Below are 9931 nucleotides of genomic sequence, written 5' to 3' on the forward strand. Positions count from 1 at the left end.
CAGGTATGATATGATGGTGGTGGGCCAGCCCTGGTAGAGGTAGCGGCTGGGAGAAATGTTCAGATTCTGGACATATCTTGAGGGTAGACTCAACAGATATAAGTTAAATACTTTAAAAATTCTCTAATAATGACATCATTGTAAGAGAATATGCATATATAAAGATTAAAATATAGCCTCTGCCAATAATGAGTTTACATTTTTATTAGTATCAAATACATAATATATAGTGATTTAGCATATGTGAAAACTTCATTAACCACAGCTTGGAGAAGAAAATCACTCTGAGCTGAAGTCACCTGAGAACCTGGGAAGTAATCCTCCATCCCTTGCTTTGCCTTTGGGTATGTGTCCAGGAGACTTCTAGACCTCTCCTTTCATCTTGCTGCCTCCCTTTCTCCCTTCCTGTACCTTATACATCCAAGGCCTGCTACTTAATTTTGAGGCCTAGTGACAAACACATAAAGCAGGAAAGAAAGTGCTGTTAAACACAGTAAAATGTAAAAGTTTTCTCACCTCTGTAGTTTTTCTCTCTACTGGTTATGGTATTTTTTTTTTTTGTTATTTATCATTGTTCTAAGTAAAGAAAATCAAAATCATAAATTATTAGAATGAGTTTTACTGTTCATCTTTACATTATGCAATTCCAGATTTAATGCCATATTACAACATTTAATTTATAGGTAGAATCACTGATATTTTACAATTTATCTTTTACAACTCATCCATGCATATATATGTAATTATGACTAGAACCACAGAAATGCTGCACAAAACTAACTCAGCTATTTTTTATTTCATTTCTTGATGTGTGCACATTCTACCAACACTCTCTGTCTTAGGCTTACTGATGAATAAAAAAGAACTGAAAGGAAAAGGAACTATGTATTGCCTATCTTCCCATAATGTTAACATTTTTAGCATAAGGGTCAGCTAATACAAAGAAGCAATGTAAGTGGTATGATAGATTTCTTGATTATTTGTATTTTTTGGAAAATTATTGCCCTCTTTCTGCATTTTAAGCAAGTTCTAGTTTGACTGGACACTGTGATTTCTAAGGGTTGTCAATGGCCCCACTTGCTCAAGAGTAGACATAATACGCGTACTTTATTCATGCTTTGAGTCTTGCTGAACTCCCATGCAGGGTAGGTCCCTGGGATTTCTACACTCATGTGACATTGAAACTATTGCATGCAAATAGGGCAGCAAAAATGGCAGATATGCATATTGCTCTTATCTCCTCTGCTCACGCACAAGCTCCATTGTCTCATTTGGACTTCACCTACAAAATATACCTCCAAAGATTATTAGGAATTTTAAGATGACAACAGCAGAGCATTAAACAACATGTAGGGTGATCATATAGTTTGCATGCCCGTGAACCCAGCCCTGTCTATATCTCACATTTCATTATGCTCCCCACTCCTTTCTTGTAAAATTCAAGATGAAAATTTCTGGGTTTTTATGTATTAGAGGACAAACTCACAGTGTTTTAAATTTTAAGTTTTTCTCCCAACTTTATTGAGATACAGTTAACTATTTAAAAATTATATCTAGTTAAAAAGATCTAAGCTACAACAATGTGACTACGAATAACAATATTGTATCATACGCTTGAAATTTGCTAAGAGGGTAGATCTTAAATGTTCTCAGCACAAAAAAAAAGGTTATGGGAGGTGATGGATATGTTGATTAGGGTGAACGTGGTGAATAATTCACAATATTCTTATTGGTGTTTCCCTACTTTCCTATCCTTTTTTTCTGTTATTTTTACTTCTTTCACAAATGAGTTTGCCCTGGAAACTATCTTTCCAGTCCGTCCTTAAATTGTAGAGTGCTGTCACCATTCCCACACCTCACCCCAAATTTGCCCAGCCAAAACCTAAGCACTGGAGGAAAAGATACCTTTCTAACCATATCACTTATCAGATATATTTGTAATATAATATTTCCCCATTAATAGAATCACCTATCTAAGAAGAATTTGGCTTTCATTTTGAAGTTAGTTTTCTTCACTTATCTCTTTACTTCTATACAAATACTTTTTTTCACATGTAAACATTTTTGAAAATGCAATACAATTTAAAATCAATATGCAAATTCAATCTAATAATGCATCTGATATGTTAAAATTTGAGAGGGAGACATATAATATAATGTAAGATCTATTTGAAAATATTCTGTGGCATTTTAAAGAACTAATTAAAAGGAAATGCGTGGTATTCACTCCCTGTTCCTGAATAGTTTATACATATCTTTATGGCAGTACTCATCACTCTGAATTACAAGTATTTCCACTATGTGTCTCTTCTATTATACTGTGCATCTCCTGAGGGCACAGACTATATCACAGACAGATGTATACCACCAACACCACCTGTAGAGCTAATTTTAGACTTCTAATAGGAGGTATTCAGCACTCACATCCTGAAAGGAAGAGGGCTGTTTCTTATTTGTGGGGTTATAATTTTAGTTGAGGTTTCAAAAATACATTGCAATATTTATAAGGCATTCTTTATAAACTGCTCTAATATTTTTGGTTGATTTATGTGGGAATCCACATCTAGGAATCTGTAAGGTTTAAGAATACACATACACAATGTCTTAAGCATTTTATGTTTTGTTTTTACATATATCTTTAGTTCCTTGAATCTCTGAAGATAATTTTTTTCCAACACTAACGTTAAAGAAGAGGTTGATGGTTTGCAAAGCAAAATTGTTCTCACTATGCTAGCCTATTTCTTTCCGGGCACTGCTTGGTGGAAGTGTGTCTCTATTTGCAGTTACATTTTCTCCTAACATTCAGGGTCACTGCCAGGGTGCCAGGATAAAAGACTAAGTGGAGGCAGAAGAGAATATTATTCTACCATCACCTACCACCCATATTTATTTTATGAATTCTTAGAACTCTTGAATTGGACACAAACATGAAGATCATCTGCTCTGACTTCTTTCTTAATACAGAGATCTCTTGTTTATTAGCTTTGACAAGTTTATAAAAATTCATCTCTGGGTTCTAGGCCCTGAACCAAGATTCAAAAGTGTGTGCTCTGGACTAGGGAAGAATGTGTTCCTGTTTTATACTCAGAAATCCCCTTTAAGAGTGGCATTCCTTAGTCATCACCATGAGCTACATAACTTTGATTTCATAAGACCTCAGCTTTCAGAATATATTACTTTTTAAACCATATTTTGGTGGCGAGAATATGGAAAACCTTTTCTTTTGGAATTTACTTGACTCTTAATGGCAAAAGTTATAATATAACTGAATATAGCTATGAATTTCTTTTATTTATAAATATGCCCTGTACTAAGGATCAGGTAGATCAGATAAAAATCCCCATTTAATTACCATTTAATAAAAAGGTAAAGGTGTGCTAGGTGCCAGGCACTTTTGCTAGACCCTGAAAAGAGTGATGATCTCAGACACATGGCTCCTGAGACCTTTTACGTTTGGTGAGTGAAAAGGTAATAAAACAAGTAATCCTGAGGGACTTTGGGGAGTTTTCTGATATGAGGAAAGCACACAAATGTACATTAGAATGATACTTACCTGATTTACAATGTATAGAGTCTTCCTGGATGTTGACTGTTTAAACTGAGATCTAAGGAGTAAAAGTAATTAAAGTGAACAGAGCAGGGAGCAAAGGATAGATGGCTCAATGACTAGAGATACCAGGATAAGTTAAAGGAACTAGAAAACAAAAGCAAACCAAAACAGTGTAGCTGGTGTGTGGTTAAAAGAGGGACAGCAATCCAGCACTTTGGGAGGCCGAGGCAGGCGGATCATGAGGTCAGGAGATTGAGACCATTCTGGCTAACACAGTGAAACCCCGTCTCTACGAAAAATACAAAAAAAAATTAGCCGGGTGTGGTGGTAGGCGCCTGTAGTCCCAGCTACTCAGGAGGCTGAGGCAGGAGAATAATGGTGTGAATCCAGGAGGTGGAGCTTGCAGTGAACTGAGATCACGGCACCGCACTGCAGCCTGGGTGACAGACCGAGACTCTGTCTCAAAAAAAAAAAAAAAAAAAATGAGGTGGATGTGGGCCAGAGTGTAGGGGGCTTGTCAATTTAGAGAGGGATTTGGGACTTAGTGCTAAAGGAAGTGGGAGATATTGAAGGTTCTTAAGCAAGGAGATTACAGATGACTGGCTGCACTGGGTACTGCATTGAGACAGTGGTGTGCTGAGCTGGCACAGGAGAGTCAATTCTCAAAGATTTAGGAATCTTACTGGTTGTTAAATTGTTGGTAGCTTGAAATTGGCCATGGTAAGACTGTTTATATATTGGAAATGGCAAACACCACAAGGAAATGTTTTGTTGTTACTGGTTTTCATGTTGCTGTTGTTGTTGGAAAGCTTGTTTACCAGAATGCCAATGGATGGATATAAGCAGGACTGGAGATGAGAAAAATGAAGGCCTGGATATGGGTGGTAGCAACAGGAATGGAATGACATGGCTATGTTTGAGAAATATTTAGATATGATCTGGCTTTCTGGAAGTAGAGATGGAGACAGAAGAAAGGCATAGGATGCACCAGGCTCTTTTCCAGTCTGCCAGTAGAGTTCTAACTTGATACTCTTCAAGTAGTTGCAGCTTGAAAACAAAGGTCAAACTCTTTGGACATTCCATTGTACATTTAGTCATACCATTTGTTTCTTAAGGAAATGTATATTAAAAAACCTTAGCATAGGTCTTAAGAACAAATTAATAACACTGTACTTCAATTTTGATAATACTATCAGTAACATAAGGCAAAAGTCTTCACATGTCCAGAGGTTTTCTATTCCTCATCTGACATTTATTGCTAACGTTCTCCAAGCTCTCTCAAAGACAATGTGAATGCCAAATGTGAAAGGCAAGTTGCACATTAAGCTGTATGTCCTCATGTGATTCTGCAGAGATGGCTTTTCTCCAAAATACTGCTAAAGCAGATGTTATGATTCTATGAAAGTTTTATTTGTAATTTTATGAGATTAGCAAAAAAACATCATATGGTATGTTCCTTTTGGTTTTCAGCAAGAATTATATCTACATATATATATTGAGGAGAGGTAAGAAGCAGAAGAGAAAATATTATTTACTTTGGCCAATTCAGTTGCTAAGCAGACATATTATTTGTGTCTTGGCTCCAAAGTAGCACATTTTGAATATGGGTCTGAATATTTATTTATTTTTTTCCTTGTTGTGTCAGATTACAGGGATTAAATCACTTCACCAATAGTTACCCTTCCTCTGACTGAAAAGCCATATCCTGTCATTTTTACGCTCCAAAGATGATTCTGTTTAGATAGAGGAAAGTGTCAGGAATGAAGCTTTCTGACAGCAGGGTGAAACTCTCTCACATTTAAGGAATTCTCACCAGAGGTGTCTGTAATCTCCCTCCTATTTTTCCTTCCTCCTAAAACCTGTTTGAAGATAAAGCAGAGTGTAACCTGTGCCCTGTCAGCTTCCTGCAGAGTGTTAACTCAAAAGCCTCCATCAGTCACAGAGTACATCATTTAACAAGTTCCTGGTGATCGGTAACAAGTTCCAGATCACTTTCCATACCGACTGGTTGTCTATTGCCCCAAGCCACTGTAGCTATTTATTAAATCTTCAGAAGGCGATATCTAACTTCATGATTAAAGAGCCTTGAAACAAGGTGCAGGGTGATTCCTTGTCAGTAAATTCATCTCAGCTCCTCAAAACTAGGAAAATGAGAAATGTCTTATGAGAACTTGATAGCTTTTAAAAAAATAGGGACAGTTTAAGAATATCCTTCATATCTACGATTTATGCTGTTGTTATGGTCATTACTTTTTACTTTTCAGATATAAGGATAAGTCAACTTTATTAAATGGTGTTTTATTTCTGTTTTTGTTTTCGTTATAGCTCAAATTTTTAAAAATTCCCCTCATCATATGTTACACCTAGATGTTTGGGCTATAGTGGTGAACAAAACTGGTAAATTCCCTGCTTTCATGAAGTTTGCATTCTAGGAATAAATGATTGAATAAATGACATGTTACCTGCCTGAAGAGAAGGTTTTTCACTTGAGTTCTTCCAAAAATTTAAATTTTTTTATTTTGAAATAATTTTAGTCTTTAGAAGAGTTATAAAAATGGTACAGAGGCTGGGCACAGTGGCTCATACCTGTAATCTCAACACCTTGAGAGGTCAAGTTGGGCAAATCACTTGAGGTCAGGAGTTCGAGACTAGCCTGGCCAACATGGTGAAACCCTGTCTCTACTAAAAATACAAAAATTATCCGGCTGCGGTGGCATGCACCAGTAATCCCAGCTACTCAGGAGGGTGAGGCGGGAAATTCACTTGAACCTGGGAGGCGGAGGTAGCAGTGAGCCGAGATAGCACTCCAGCCTGGGCGAAAAGAGTGAAATTCCATCTCCAAAAAAAAAAAAAAAAAAATGAAAATTGTACAGAGACCTCTTTTATTCCCCTAAAGTTAATCTTGTACATTTTGCATGGTAAAATGGTCAACACTAAGTTATTCACATTGTTACAATACCATTTACCAAACTATAGATTTAATCCTATTTCCCCAGTTTTCTCCTAATGGCATTTTGCTGCCCCAATGTCCAAGCCTCGATATTACATTGCAGTTAGTGATCATGTCTCCTTAATCTCCTCCAATCTGTAAGAGCCCCTCAGCCTTTTCTTGTCTTTCATTACCTTGACACTTTTAAAGAGTAGGTCACGTATTTTGTAAAATGTCCCTCAATTAGGGTTTGTCTGATTTTTTGATGATTAGACTGAGGTTATGAATTTCGAGAAAAAATACACAGAGGCGATATATTCTTCTCATCAAATAAAAAGGTTCGGGATATCAGTGTTTTATTACAAGCCATATTGACCTTGATAACCTGGTGGTACGTGCCAGGTTTCGCTACTGTGAAGTCACTATTCTTCCCTTTCTGTACTATATTCTTTAGAAATAAACCACTAAGTCCAACCCATACTCAAGGAGGGAAGGATTTCGCTTCACCCTCTAAAGCAGAGCATCAAAGAATGTGTGTCATAAAATATGTTGCTATGTTTACAAATCACCACAGTAATTAATAAATATGTTGAGGGAGGTACTTTGAGGCTATGTAGACTTTCTGTTTCTCTTTAATTTAGCATTCTTCAGTAAATCTTGCTTGCAGCTGTATTACTGCAGTGTTTCAGTAGTGACTTTTTGTTTCCCTCATGTATTTAACATTTTTAAGTTAGAATTTTTCTTTAAGGAGCAGCTATCCCACCTCCCCATTTGTTTGTTTAATCATTTATTGATATCAGTATGGATTAATGGATATTTATTTTATTCTTTGGGTTGTAATACAGTCTTATTATTATTTATTTTGTTGTTCGAATTGCTCCAGCTTTGGCCAATTCATTTTTGGTCAAATGCTTTGCTGTTTACAGCTAAGGGTATAGTCAAGTCTTTGGTTGGTACCGTTAGGTTTTTCTCTCTATGAACTTCCTGCTGTGAGAGGCAACTTGTGTGAAAGTTTATGTGGCTTGTGAGCTCTAGAAAGAAAACTGAACAAAAGAAACTGTTCTCACAAACTTTGAGAATTACTCACAAATATATTTGAAGCAATCAACTGCATACTTATGAGCAGAAGTAATAGCCATCACAGAGAATAATTGAGAAAGCATACATTTTCTTGAGATTTTTAAAGCATTATGAAGAATAATATGCATTTCCTGAAGTGATATACCACACCTTGATTACAGATGTCAATTCCTGAAAGTATTGTTTGAGCCTAGTACAAGGTCATATAGGAAGCCTAGTTAATAATTACTTATTGAGCTTCATCTGTATACTCTGTACTGTTCATTTAAGCATGAAGAAAAATAGAAATAGACATCTTGGTTGAATGAATAAAGACAAAATTCATGCACTGAATGATTATAATGTTTGCTGGTATGATACACTAAAAAATATAAAGCAATTAATTCAGAGACAATAGTACATATATTGGCAAATTTCTATTTTATGGAACAGATGTTAAGGGATGCTCTTAATTAGATACTTTAGTATTAGGTTTTTCTTATTGTAATTAAGCTTCAGGGGATTTATTGTGGCTGTATTGGAAATTTAAATGGTTATCAGATATCTGGGCTTATTTATTTATCTGTTACCTAAAGGCAGACAATAATTTGTTGAATGTCATAATCACTTTTTCCTATCTATTGGCATCCAATTTAATAATGTTGTGAACTAGATTTCTAGTTCGAACATATTCTAATACAGTATACTGCATTTAAGAGATTTGGGGATGGTTTCTTCATTCAACAACTATGTTAGTAACATTGAATTGAGATCAAGGTGTTTCAAAGAAGGTCCGTTAAGAATGTACAGTGTAAACTCGCTTTCTGTCCTTGATCAGAGAACAGTTAGAACTCTAACTTTATCTTATATATTACAACATGTAGAATGGACTTTTTATTCCACAGGGACCTTCTAAAGTGTCTGGATTCAGTAATAACCCACTTCAAGGTACAAACACAAAGCCTGATGAAAAGGTGTGTGCTCATGGATGCTAGGCTCACTCACCTGCCAATTCTGTGTAGGAAGCTCATATCCCTTATAATAGGTTCAGTGGTCAGCAAAATTGAAAAGGACACAGATACTGTGTATCTGTGGGTCACGCAGGAACACTCAATGTGGCAAATTGAAATTTGAAAAACAACCAAACAAACAAACATGTAGTGCTCCTTCAAAGCAATATTTAAAGAAATAATATTTTCCAATATCAAATAAAATGTTGTTATCAGATTACCAGCCTTTCAGTATCTTGAGATCTAGTGGTCAGGGTTCTATATTTTCAATGGCATTTGACTTTCAGTGAAGAATCACAATCTTTTGTTGGTCTGAGTGTTAGACCTCTGTTGAGAGGCAGGAACTCAGGCCTCTCAAAAACAAACATTCAGGCAGGCTGTTTCTACATTTATGTCGATACTTTTGAGAATCAAGCTTGTGGAGAATAAGAGATAATGTATGAGAGCTTCCCCACAAGGGAGTTTAAGAATGTACCTCCTCCACATCTAACAATATACATTAGAGTGTAATATTACTAATATATGGTATAATAAATTTCACTTATCTACTGTAATAGCTGGTCCAGCAATGATTATATTTTATAACAAAGTATGATAAAGATGCTTCCAAATTGTAATATTGTAGGTAAGATTAGGAAAAACGATATCATGAGGAAACTGCTTCCTGGAAATCACTGTTGGAAAGAAGGACTAAAAACCGATCATATCTTCTTTTTTTTCTGGAGGGTCAGTGGTTTATTCTTGGCTTTATACATAGGTTTAATCTTCCTCACGCTCCCAAGTCAAAATAGAACACTCCAAGCATTGTTATTAGTGGGTTATTTTATTATTTCTTATCACCTCAGTTCCCTTATCTTTTATAATCAAAAATATTTTTTAAATAACATGTTTTGTTTTTGGACTATCATCACCATCATAATCATCATCAGCCTCAATATCATCATTTTATTATTGGCCATTCTTATCCAAAATAATCATGGATAAGATACAACATAACTTATAACTTTAAAAAAAATTTATCAGGCTTATATACTTAGATTATAGATATTTTGGGTGAGGAGAATTAAATTATGTTCCTCGTTTCTGAACTTTTTACATTCCTTTCCTCCATTTCATTATTAGAAATATCTTCTGTCTCTGCTGGTTCTAAAAAAAAATCCCCCAAAACAAACATAAATAGAAAATTCTACCACCAACAATGAGGGAATTACTATTAACAGCCCCTTTTTCTTTATTACAAATGCTGGTTTGGGAGGTCTGGCTTCTAAGAAGTCTGCTTATCTAATGAAGTAGCTCTACATAAATTGAGACTTAACATTATCCAGAAATTTGGCTAAGATTCATAACTGACACACATCTTATTACTGTTAGATGAAGTTTCAA

At 35.5% G+C, this 9931-nt stretch overlaps 1 long non-coding RNA gene across 1 annotated transcript; it reads right to left on the reverse strand.

The window, feature by feature from the left end:
* Window positions 1-327: 327 nt before the first annotated feature.
* Window positions 328-8873, reverse strand: LOC131384232 (uncharacterized). The gene is made up of 3 exons (XR_009214889.1): window positions 8770-8873; window positions 3554-3605; window positions 328-447 (listed from the first exon to the last, which is right to left on the reverse strand). It is a non-coding gene; the product is annotated as an uncharacterized LOC131384232 (long non-coding RNA).
* Window positions 8874-9931: the final 1058 nt, after the last annotated feature.

The sequence above is a fragment of the Hylobates moloch genome, unplaced genomic scaffold, assembly GCF_009828535.3.
Source record: "Hylobates moloch isolate HMO894 unplaced genomic scaffold, HMol_V3 SCAFFOLD_9, whole genome shotgun sequence".
Lineage (NCBI taxonomy): Eukaryota > Metazoa > Chordata > Mammalia > Primates > Hylobatidae > Hylobates > Hylobates moloch.